Source organism: Ochotona curzoniae, unplaced genomic scaffold, assembly GCF_017591425.1.
Source record: "Ochotona curzoniae isolate NIBS_2020 unplaced genomic scaffold, NIBS_Ocur_1.0 contig_2692, whole genome shotgun sequence".
Lineage (NCBI taxonomy): Eukaryota > Metazoa > Chordata > Mammalia > Lagomorpha > Ochotonidae > Ochotona > Ochotona curzoniae.
Genome location: NW_024465556.1, coordinates 1,950,055 through 1,962,781, shown reverse-complemented (window position 1 = coordinate 1,962,781; position 12,727 = coordinate 1,950,055). Strand labels below are relative to the sequence as shown.

Below are 12,727 nucleotides of genomic sequence, written 5' to 3'. Positions count from 1 at the left end.
ACACACTCCTATTACTTGAATATAAGCCTTAGGAAATCCACTAAGCTCCAGAAACGAATTTCGAGGAATAAAGTTTTCAGCAATCTTTCAGAGGAGATAGAAATAAGAAACACCCTCCTCAAGATGTGCAAAACTCACCGTCCAAACACAAGTAATGACAACAGGAAGGCCGTGTGACTCCCCAGCAGGAATACAGTCATACATTTTTATTGGATCACAGAGGAAGGAAGGTTGATGAAACACCTGTAAAAGAATTCAAAATGTAACTAAAAAATACAGAGAATCAGTTAAGTGAAATAAGGAAATCAGTAATAACATGGGTGAGAGATTTATGAAGAGAGACAGATATAGACAGAGATAAGGTATTCAATAAGTTAAATAAAAAATAATGTAAAAACAACACACTTGGCAAGGCAAAAGAAAGAAAATCAAATCTGGATGAACTGTGTTTTGCATTATCTCCCTCAGAAGAGGATGAGAAGAAAATAAAGGGGAAGAAGAAGAAAGAAACGAGAAAATTAGAAATACTGAAAATTGTTCAGGATCTATGGGGAACCATAAAATGACCAAATATGTATAGCTTAGGGAATACTTAAAGGTATGGAAAAAAGGAATGACTTAAGAAACATTATTACATGAAATAATAGCATAAAAGTATACCAATTTGAATAAAGATATGAACATCCAAATACAGGATGCACGTGATAAGAGAAGATCATGACCATTATAGTCAGGCTTTCAATATATCACTGAATGAGGTTCAGTTTTAGGGACTGCCTTTGTTTTGCCTACCTTCCCCCCAACATCCCTCCCAACATCAAAACATAAGGTATGTGCGTAAAGATAGATTAGTGCTACTCAAATTTTAATGAGCATATGCGGTAATCTGGGAGTCTGATTAAAATAGTTTCCAATTCAGAGGTGAATTTGGGGATTCTGCATTTTTAACAAGCTCCCAGGTGATCTGGCTATCTTTGAATAGACTTAAGCAGTTATAAATCTTACCTTTCCACTCAGAACATTTTTGAGTTAAAAAATGCTACTCTTTGTTTATTGAAAGTGACTCAGTATTCTTTTTGTTCTGTTTTAAATGTTTTTTCTAAATCTGTTTGAAAGTGAGAGAGATTGATCTTCTATCTCCTGGTTGACTTCCCAAAGCCTACATATTTGGGACCAAACCACGCCAAAGCTAGAAGTCAGAAACCCCATCGCTCCACTTTTGATTCAGTAGTCTCTTTTAATTCCTGTGTTGATTTCTTAGAAAGAAAAAGAATTTCCAGAAGATTGTAATGTGCAGCCACAGTTGAAAACCACTGGTTTAGCAAAAAGTTACAAGCTCAAAGTTCCCTAAAGGGAGGGCCTACTTTATTTTATTTATTATTTTTTGAAAGATTTAGTTATTTTTATTGGAAAGGAGAGAGGAGAGACAGAGAGGAAGATCTTCCAACCGATGATTCACTTCCCAAGCAGCCGCAATGGGCCGAGCTGAGCCAATCTGAAGCCAGGAGTCACGAGCTCTTCCAGGTCTCCCACATGGGTGCAGGGTCCCAAGGCTTTGGGCCATCCTCCATTGCTTTCCCAGGCCACAAGCAGGGAGTTGGATGAGAAGCAGGGCCGCCGGAATTAGAACCGGCACCCATATGGGATCCTGGCGCGTTCAAGGCGAGGACCTTAACTGCTACGCTATTGCACTGGGCCCAGGGAGGGCCTACTTTAAAAGTCATTTACAAATGAAAAAACAAAATCAAATCATGGTGTACAAAAAATCCTTGAGAAGTAAAATTGCTAATCGGGTCATATTTTTAGAACATAATATCAGACCATAAAATATGTCTTTTTATTTAAAAGGCACAGTTACACAGAGAAATAGGGAGAGATATCTTCTATCTGTTGCTTCGCTCCCCAAAAGGGCAGCAGCCAGGGCTGCTAGCAGTCTAGGCCAAAGCTAGAAGCCGAGAATTCCAACTGGGTGTCCTGTGTAACTGCATGTGCTGTCAAATGTGGAGTTGCTGGCTCCAGCCAGGTCACTGCAGGTTTGAATGAGTAATAGCTTCCTGAAAATACTTCCTCAAGGGTCAAGTTTGTCAAAGTCTGTGGTCAAACCACCAGCAGGTAAGACAGGAAGGCTCTCGCTGTGGTGGGAACATGTCTCTGCTGACACTTTGATTTTGGATGTGTGCTGTTCTGTTACGACAGCTTTAGGACACTAATACAGAGCCTCTGTGAGATTTCAGGGCCCCCTAGGTTCTGATACTAATGTGTCTGGAAACATCATTGTTCGAAATTTTTTCAAACTGTGAACACTTATAGGAGACGATATAACTAAACTATGATGCTATTTGTTAAATACAGACCAATGACTCCAGAGAATCTTCAGTAAATCCCTAAAAAATAAGAGCTGGAATAATGATTAAAAATATAGATTCTTGGGGCTGGCACAGGGGCATAGGAGTCTAATTCTTTACCTATGGTGTTGGCAATCCATATGGGTACCGGTTTGAGTCTTTGCTGCTTCATTTCTGATTCAGCTCTCTGCTGATGGCCTGGGAAGGCAGAAGTTGGCTTGAGGATTTGGGCCCTGCACCCATGTAGGAGAGCTGTAGGAGGCTCCTGGTGCCCAGCTTCAGATTGGCTCAGCTCCATTGCAGCTGCTGGGGGACTGAACCAGCACATCAAAGATCTGTTTTTCTCCACTATCCATCTGCCTCCCATGATTCTCATTTCAAAGTAAAAAATCAATACCTTTAAATTAAAATCAATCTTTTTTTTTCAGAGTGTCTACTCTCAAAGCCAAATGCCCGGGTTCACATGCCTTTTAGGTCACTCACTAGCAGTGTGACCTTCAGAAAATTAACTTCTTGACATCTCTATTTCCTTGTCCATGAAACAAAATATTTACTTCACGGAGTTATATTTACTTAATGAGGTCTGGAGGAGGTAATGAATGCAAAATGCCTTAGAAGAGTCATTAGCACAGTATATTGCATAAGACATTTCTTGTTCCTTTTTTCTATTATTAAAAACGTAGCTGATCGTGTTTGTGTGTGTGCATGTGCACATGGAGGGAGTTTGAAATGACAGTTTATCAAACAGCTGCAACAACTTGCAAGGCACGTATTTCCAGAACCATTGCCATGTAGTCATTTTGCAATAGACATTTGGCCACATGACAAGACTGGTCCTGCTATGTACCTTTGGTTCACATGACACCTTATTGTTGTGCTGGACCAAACTGTGTTCCTCCACACACCCTCTTTCATATGCTGAATCCCTAATCCTCAGTGTGACTTTACTTAGAGACAGATTCTTTAGGGATTATAAGAGTGGGGTTCTAATTCTACAGGACTCTGGCCTTCCAAAAAGAGGAAGACAAAGAAAGCTCTTTCTGTATAACACACTGAGAACTGGCCAAGAGAGTGCTCAGCAGACAGGGAACTGTCTATATAGCGGAAGACAGCCTTCACCAGAGGCCAACAAAGGGAGTGCCCGGATCTTCATCTGCTGCTCTGCAGACCCGTGAGAGTGCTCATCTGCGTTGTTGAAGTTATCCCGGCAATATTTACTTACGGCAAACTGAGATGAGTATTGTTGCCCAGGTGCAGGGCTCAAAAGTGCGCACGCGTGCACACACACACACACACACACACACACGCACACCTTTTACGAAGCGTCTGTGGATCTCGATACTTGTCTTTCTCCCCCTTCCCTATCAGACCTCAAACTTTGGAGTTCTGCAGGACCCTGATTGCTACATCTAGATCCTCCCCCAGATTCTCATCTCAATCAAGCTCTGGACTTCTAAATATCATGTGATGGGCCTGGCATGGTGGCCTAGCGGCTAAAGTCCTCACCTTGAGCATGCCAAGATCCCATATGGGCACAGGTTCTAATCCTGGCACCTCCATTTCTGATCCAGTTCCCTGCTTCTGGCCTGGGGAAGCAGTCGAGGATGGCCCAAAGCCTTGGGACCCTGCACATGCATGGGAGACCTGGAAGAAGTTCCAGACTCCTGGCTTCCGATAGGCACAGCACCGGCCGTTGTGCTTACTTGGGGAGTGACTCATCGGATGGAAGATCTTCCTCTCTGTCTCTCCTCCTCTCTGAATACCTGACTTTGTAATAAAAATAAATAAATCTTTAAAAATAAATATATATGTGTGTGTGATATGATTGGAATATTTGCATCTTCTGTAAAGTTCATATTGAAATCTAACCCTTGATTCGACTATAGTATGAGGAAATGATTAGGTCATGAGAGCCTTGTTCTTATGAATGGACTAGTGCCTTATAAAAGGGCTACGGGGAACTAACAAGCCCCCTTGACCCTTCTTTATTCTACCATGTGAAGAGGATGTCACAGAAATACAATTCCATTCATGGAACAGGCACTTATCAGACACTGAAATTAGTGACGCCTTATCTTGAACTTTGCAGCTTCCAGAATTATAAGGACTAAATTCCTTCTATTTGTTGGTTTCCCAGACCATGATATTTTGTGACAGCACCACATAAAACTAAATATATATACTCATTTATTCCCCCAACTATGGGAGTCTTGTGTTTAATTTCCTGTCTAATGTTAGAGGCCTGGAAATACTACAAAAAAAAAACCCTATCTATATTTCTATGAAGTCCTACAACAAAAAAACTTCTCACACAACACCACTTTCTATCTCAATTTTGATCCTGTTGATAATTATTCAACTTCCTGTATCTGAAATTATAGTCCCTTAATGTTCTATCTATCTCAGCTTTTCTGACCTCCTTATTTAAAGAAATATTTATATCACCTCAACTAAGTTATCAGTCGTTTTGTACTGCTTATTCCTTATTGGAATCTGAACTGAATTTACTAATTTTTCTGTTCATTCAAGTCTTGAGTTGCCCGAATGTACACGTGAAGGCAGGAATCTGGTTCCCTCATATGCCACACTATGCATCCAGCTCCCAGGATGGCATCTAGCACACAGGAGCTCTTTCGTGTTAGCTAGGACCATTTTCCATTGCCAACATATGACTATGTGTCACCTGTAAAAGCGGTGAATATCTGCTTAGGGAAGGACCTGGAGTTCCAGGTTGCTGCCAGCAGGAGGCAGTAGACAGCTTCATTTGTGTGTAGCTAGAGTTTGCTATTCTGAGCAATTTGCTCCAAAAATTATTTGTTTTAAAGAGTTATTTTTACCCATCTGAAATTCAAAGTTATATATAGAGAGACAGAGATCTTTTATCTGTTGATTCACTCCCCAGATGGCTACAGCTGACAGAACTCGGCCAGGCCGAATATGAGTGCAGGTGCCCAAGGACTCAAGCCATTCTCTGCTGCTCTCCTGGGAGCATTAACAAAGAGCTGGATCGGAAGTGTAGCAGCTGGGACTTTAACTTATGCCCACATGGGATGCCAGAGATGCATACAGTGGCTTAATACGCTGTGCCACGGTGCCACCTTGAAAACTATTTCTTATCCCTTCACGAGTCAGCTCCTCTTCTAACTCCAGGCAGCCATGAATCATTAGAGTGAAACTGAGTCTTTCTCAATGTCTCTGAGTCAGACTTTATCAGGCCCCAGTCTGTTTCCCTTACCTCACAGTTCCTCTCTCCTCACAGTGGTGATTCCAACTCAACTTAGTGAAGACCAACTGACTCAATTAAGGGAATGATAGAAAGATCAAGCTGACCTTCCAGGACCCCATAGTCTAAGGCTCAGAATTTAATTATCATTCAATTTTAATTATCATTCTCATGGTCAACATCCTACTGCTAATTTCTATTTTGAAATGTTTTGCAGGACTGACCTATATACCTTAGCCAGGCTCGATTGCACTTTGCCACCACAGCATCTTTCGAAGGGCATGCTGGCCTCCAGGTGACCACAGAATGCCCTAGAGCTGAGGGGCAGAGAGCTGCACACCAGTGGATCATGCTCTGCTCAACCCCCACTGTATTCTAAGAGATTCACTCTCTTTAATCCTTTGTAGAGTCCAAGAACTGAGTGATGGCTACCTGACTCCTTGCTCTGAGCACTGCAAATAAACCCCTACCTTCTTCCACTGCCCTGGTGTCAATACTCAGCTTGCGCCCCATCCAGACATGGCTTTGGGGATTCTCCAAATTCTCCAATCAGTTTTGGGAGAGTTCTGTGGCAATACTCTGCTTTGTCTAGAATGTTAATCTAATAGGATCACACATGTCGTTTTTTGTGTGTCTGTCTTCTTTTATACTGTACTTTAAAAAAAGAGAGATTTATTTATTTATTGGAAAGTCAGATATTTAGAGAGGAAGAGAGACAGAGAGGAAGATCTTCCGTCCGATGATTCACTCCCCAAGTGAGCGCAACGGCCGATGCTATGCCAATCCGAAGCCAGGAGCCTCTTCCGGGTCTCCCACACAGGTGCAGGGTCCCAAAGCTTTGAGCCGTCTTCCACTGCTTTCCCAGGCCACAAGCAGGGAGCTGGATGGGAAGTGGAGCTGCCGGGATTAGAACCTGCGCCCATATGGGATCCTGGCGCGTTCAAGGTGAGGACTTTAGCTGCTAGGCCACACCGCCGGGCCCTTTTATACTGTACTTTCGAGATTGATTGCCTGGGTTTTTTTTTTTTTCCTGGCCCACTGCTAACTCTTCATGAATTACAGTGGCACATACTTCATGAACCTTCCTGAACTTCTCAGACACATGGTCTTTTGAGGCAAGTTTGATAGCACTAGTAGGTGACACTGCATGGTAACTGCAGGACCTCCTGACAGGGATGCTGGCTGCACTATTCACCTGCTAGAAGAACTTGGTGAGTCTCTTGTCTGCATGTACCCCGGTTCTTGGCTGCCGTTAGGAATAGGAGAGTCCTGCCTCAGGGTTGCTGGAGGATCACATTGGTTAGTGATGTGAAATGTTCACGGCAGTGCCAAGCGCAGAGAAAACACCCCGTAAGTTGTACCTAAGTGCTACCTCAGCTAGATCTCTACAGCTGCCTCTCCAACAACCCAGCTTTCCTTTGCATTTTCTATTCAACTCTTCATTTAGCTCAGCTTCTCCATCCCTGGACGACAAAGCTTCAGAAAGGAAAAAGAAGACATAGACCATGGCTTCTGTTTCTAAGAACTAAAACTTACCTTTTCTCAATAAGTTGGTTTATTTATACTACTTATTTTAATGTCTTTTCCTAGCTCTTCATAAAATGACTCTAAGCTTCTTTCCCCTCATTTAATCACTTTATCTGCATACAGTGTTTAATGGGGATGCAGTGTGCAGTGGGAGGGGTAATTTAACGGCTCCTAGCAATCACCCTTCAGCTACCAGGTTTGAATTCCTTTAAACAACATAGCAAATTAGACAGAGAACGAACTGGTTTCATTCATGGGCATTGTAATTAGATGCAAGAATAGGAGATGCAGACCGCTTCAAGTGGCGATGCAATCAGCAGAGCGGCGATGGCTTTTCCTTCTGCTTAGTGTCCACAGGACTACTGAGGCTGTGACGTTGATGACATTCCTGAACACTCTTGTTTCTATGATTCTGTTTTCTACCACTCAGGAAAGTGTTCTTTTCCTCCACTGTTGTTTCTTTAATGCCTCCATTTATTATTTCACACACACACACACACACACACACACACACACACACACACACACACACGAAGGAGAGAGAGAGAGACCAAGAGAGGCAATCTCCCATCCATCTGCTGGATTAGTGCGTAAATGCCTGCAACAGCTATGGTTGGCCTAGATTTAAACCAAGATCCCAGAGCTCTGTCTGGGTCTTAGGAGACCCTAAAGGGTGACAGGGGTCCCAGGACTTCTGTCATTGCGTGCTGTCTCCCTGTCTCCCCAAGTGGAGACATTAGCAGTAAGCTGGAGCTGGGATCAGAGCTGAGACCTGAAATCAGGCATTTGCCTTTTATTCCTTTGGACAGTGTCTTGAGTCCATCATTTCTATTTATCATCACTGTCACCTGGGTAACTTCCTGTGTGTCTCTTACCCAGGTGACTAGTGGGTGTACCACCAACTCTGTCCTCATAGCTGCCATATGAGCAAGTCAGCATAATCCTCGTTTACAAATGGGCCAATTCTAATGGATACTGTACAAGGACTTACTCTTTTTTTTGGATGTCCTTCTTCTGCATTCTTACAAGATGTGATCGTTTCTGCAAACCACTCACAGATCCCTGCACTGCTTCTTGACGTCTTCTACAGCTGCACCATTTCACAGACGTCTCTAAGAATATAGATTGCTCAGGCCCGGCGTGATAGCCTAGTGGCTAAAGTCTTCACTTTGAATGTGCCGGGATCCCATATGGGCACCGGTTCTAATCCCGGTAGCCCCACTTCCCATCCAGCTCCCTGCTTGTGGCCTGGGAAAGCAGTGGAGGACGGCCCAAAGCCTTGGGACCCTGCACTCCCGCGTGGGAGACCCAGAAAAACCTGCTGGGCTTCTGGCTTTGAATTGGCTCAGCGCAACCACTGCGGCCACTTGGGGAGTGAACCAGTGGACAGATCTTCCTCTCTGTCTCTCCTCCTCTCTAAATATCTGACTTTCCAATAAAAATAAATAAATCCTTAAATAAAAAAGAATATATATTGCTGAATACTAGTACTCTGAGAGTATGGAATTGTTTACTGAAAGTTTATTTTTCCTCATGGCTGGTGCCATGGTATAGTAGGCTGGCTTCTGCCTGCAGCACTGGCATCCCATGTTGGCACAATTTCAAGTACTGCTCCACTTCCAATCCAGGTCCCTGATTATAGCTTGAGAAAGCACTGGAGAATGGCTCAAGCCCTTGGGTGCCTGCATCTGTGTAGGAGACCCAAAAGAAACTCCTGGCTCCTGGCTTCAGATGGTTCAGCTGCAGTCATTGCAAACATTTGGGAAGTGAACCAGCAGATGGAAGCGCTTTCTCTCTCTCTCTCTCCCTCCCTCTCTATATAACTGCCTTTCCCATAAAAATAAAATAAAATAAATCTTTTTTGAAGCTTATTTTTCTCCCCCAATAGGAATATTTCTTTTTATCATGGTAAATTTAGAAAGCAGAAAAAGATGAACCATTCTCTATACTGCTATCCATTTACAGTAGGCATAACTTTTTATTTGCCTGTTTTTATCTGTGTTTGTAATGGCTCTATCATAAAGCAGGGATTTCCAGGTTCATCATTAACATTACTACAACTACTGAGTAATATACAGTGAAATGCATACACACATATATTCTATACAGTTGAATTAAAGGAGATAAAGTATATGCAGTGAAATGAGAGATTTCTGATATATGATAGGAAATAAAAATATTATCACAGTGTCAATTTATTTATGCCTTGTTGAAAGCACCAAAACAAAAGAAAATGTATTGTCTTGATTTCCCAAGTTTCTTCTCTGCACTGTTTTCATACAAGTGTTCAGCTATGTTTTGGGAACTAACAGGAACATAATAAATACTGCCATAAAAGGGCAGATATTGTGACACAGCAAATTGAGACACTGCTGGGAAACCCACATCCCATAGAAGCAGGTAACTGGAGTCTTGACTAACCAGTTTCCAATCCAGTTTCCTGCTAAAGTACCTTGGGAGGCAGATCATCGATGGCTCAGGTGATTGGGAACCAGAAATTCTGGGCTCCTGGTGTCACCTCTTGGGGGAGCATTTGAGAAGTGAGCCAGGAGGTAGAAAATCTCCTTCCTTCTCTCCCTCTCCCTTTCTCCACCTCTCTCTCTGTAGCTCTGCCTTTCAAGCAAATTAAAACAAATGAGCAAACCTCTAATCTCAGTCCTCAGAAACAATAACATAAAATATTCATTGTCCCTGCGTTTTCTTCCAATCTGAACTATGTTTATGTTCTATAAGCACACAGACATACAGAGAGCAAAACACATATATGAAGCACATAACAGACATCCAATTTTTTACCCAACACTTTATGAAATCCTGCATATCTTATACCCTATTAAAAAATCAACTCACAATGGGTCAAAATCTAAACTTAAGGCCTAAAACAATAAAATTACTAGAGAAAAACACAGGGGAAATGCTATAAGACATTAGCCTAGGGGGAATTCTTAGGTAAGACTCCAAACGTACAGACAGTAAGACCAAAAATACACAAATAGGCCTACAACAAGCCAAGAGATTTCTGCACTGAAAAGGAAACACAACAAAAGTCAGTCAACAGAAAGGGAGAAAATTTTTACAAACTACAAAACTAGCAAGAAGTTGCATCTAGAGTATAAAAGGAGCTCAAGAAACTCAACAGCACTAAAACAGTCTAAGAAACAGGTAAAGGATATGAAAGGATAAAATAGTGGTGAAATAGGATGGCTGCTCGGGGTCAAACTCAATGCTTGGCACCCTGGCCATGGTGACCGTTGTCACATGGTAAGCGAGTCCTGGGCTTTGGGCTTTTGGGTGTCAAGTGGCACTGGGCTCCACCCACTAGCTGCCCAGCTGTGAGCTCTAGGGTCTTGGAGATATGTAATTGCTACCTAGGGACATCCATGTATAAGGCCACAGTGCACTAGGTGAGGAATGAATTCTGTGTGACTCCCAGCGACAGGGTCACTATACTGACAGGTAAGCGAGGGGATTGAGACCTGGTGGTTTGGAGGGGAGAGTCCAGAAGACCTGGAGATGCAAATAAAAATCACAGTGGGGCTTTACCTCACACCAGTTAGAATGACATAACAAAATATAATAAACGCTGGCAAGGATGTGGTGAAGAGTTCTCCAATATGCTGAAGAAAAGATTTTAAACTAATACATGAGTTTTATAAGACAGGACAGAGATTTCTCAAAAAATTGAAAACAGATTTATGTGACCCTGTCATCACATTCCTGGGATTTTACTCATAGGGAATGAAATCAGCATATGGAAGACTTATCTACACCCATGTTTATAGCAGATCAACTGAGAATAGCTAATATAGAGAATCAGCCCAGATCCCCTAATGACTAGATGAAAAAGTTATGACATGTATATTCATGATGGAATACTACATGGCCATAAATGAAATGCAATAATGTCTTTTGCAATAAAATCACTCTTAACTATATATATATAGTTAACTATATAGAGAGTTAAGAGTGATATATATTAGAAGGACCATATGCAATAGAGGCAGGCTCTCCAATGTAATAATTACTGGTAAAAATCCTCAATGAAGTTAACCATAATCACTTTCAAAGTACATTTTTTATTTTTGATTGACATATATTAATTGTACAACAATCACAACTTATTATTTTTATTCTACATTTTTAATGAATATCTGAGAGCTAAGAGGTTTACCAAATTTAAGGTTGAACAGCATTTTGGGGATATCAGCTCTTAAATTTTTTTAAAGATTTACATATTTTTGTTGGAAAGACAGATTTACAGAGAGGAGAGACACAGAAATATCTTCTGTCTGCTGGTTTACTCCCCAAGTGGCCACAATAGCTGGAACTAAGCTGATCCCAGGGGCCTGGAGCCCCTCCCATGCAGGTGCAGGGTCCCAAGGCTTTGAGTCATCCTCCGCGGCTTTCCCAGGCCACAAGCAGGGAGCTGGATGGGAAGCAGAGCAGCCGGAACATGAACTGATACCTATTTGCAATTCCAGCATGCGCAAGGTGAGGATTTAACCACAGAGCCATCACACTTCAACTCTTAAATTTTTAAAGTCTTACAGCAAATTGTTTTAGACTCTGAAACAAGTAAAAAATTTTAGGAACAGGAAGTAAAGATAAATTTCATACTATGTGTAGTGTAGAGTTAAAAATAGAGAGCTACAGCATGACAGAAGCCAAGTAATTCAGTCTTGTCTTACCAATCACAACCTATCTATTTTCTGTAAAACAGACAATTGCTGATAATAATTTACACAATATTTTATTTCCTAAATTCTTTAACTTTTTTTCATATAGATATTAAAAAGTTGCAGAAAAGCTACCTAAATTTCCAAATACTTAATAATAACTAGTTAGAGAAACCTAATATCTTCTCATATTTTTGTCTTGCTCCAGTTTTATGATTTCCCAAAATAGATGTGTTATGTGAACAAGGAGTTCATGGGCAAATGTCACACTTGCTCAGCTAATTATATTCCTGCTTTCACTTAAAATAAGGTTAATTTTCTGTTAATAAAACATGTGATAGCAATGATGCTTTTATTATTTTTATGCTGGGAAAAATGCCTTTGGTGTTTTAAAGAATTGGTAAGCCATCATTTGCATGAAGATAAACGTATTCTTATGAAATGTTCAATAACCAGAAAAAAAACTGATTTAAATAACAGTTTTTCACAATTAAATTATTTTGGAGTCACGGGAAATAATTTCATCTGAGGATTAAGGTGCCTGTCAACACAAAGAGTAGCTAAAATCATGATGAGCAAGTAGGGATTGTACCCATCGAAGGTAGCAGAATCTTGTACAGATGTGGTCGTCTGCTTTGTGTTTCAGTATTCATAATGAAACATGGCAGTTGGAATAACAGCTTTATTCCAGAGTGCCATCAATATTTTCCAGTTCCTTTGCCCTGAATTCCTTGTCTGATTTTCACCTTTTTTCAAGGAAAAAAAGTACATAATAAGTGCAAATATCTACTGACACTTTTTAAATCTAAAACATTCACACCCATCTATTTCTATTGAATATGGGAACTACTAAGAAAAAATAAATAAATAAGACCAGAGGCACTAAAACCTACTGATAATGAAATTGATGGTAATAAATTTAGAATGGTGCTAAATTTCTTAAAGATTAGCCTTCA

At 41.1% G+C, this 12,727-nt stretch overlaps 1 long non-coding RNA gene across 1 annotated transcript in view; it reads right to left on the bottom strand.

Moving 5' to 3' along the window:
* The window catches only part of LOC121153323, a 41,444-nt gene that overhangs the window by 4,815 nt on the left and 23,902 nt on the right, over positions 1-12,727 (bottom strand). Inside the window, exon 3 of the long non-coding RNA XR_005883385.1 lies at positions 139-243. This is a non-coding gene — a long non-coding RNA (uncharacterized LOC121153323). The remainder of the gene's footprint in view (positions 1-138; positions 244-12,727) is intronic.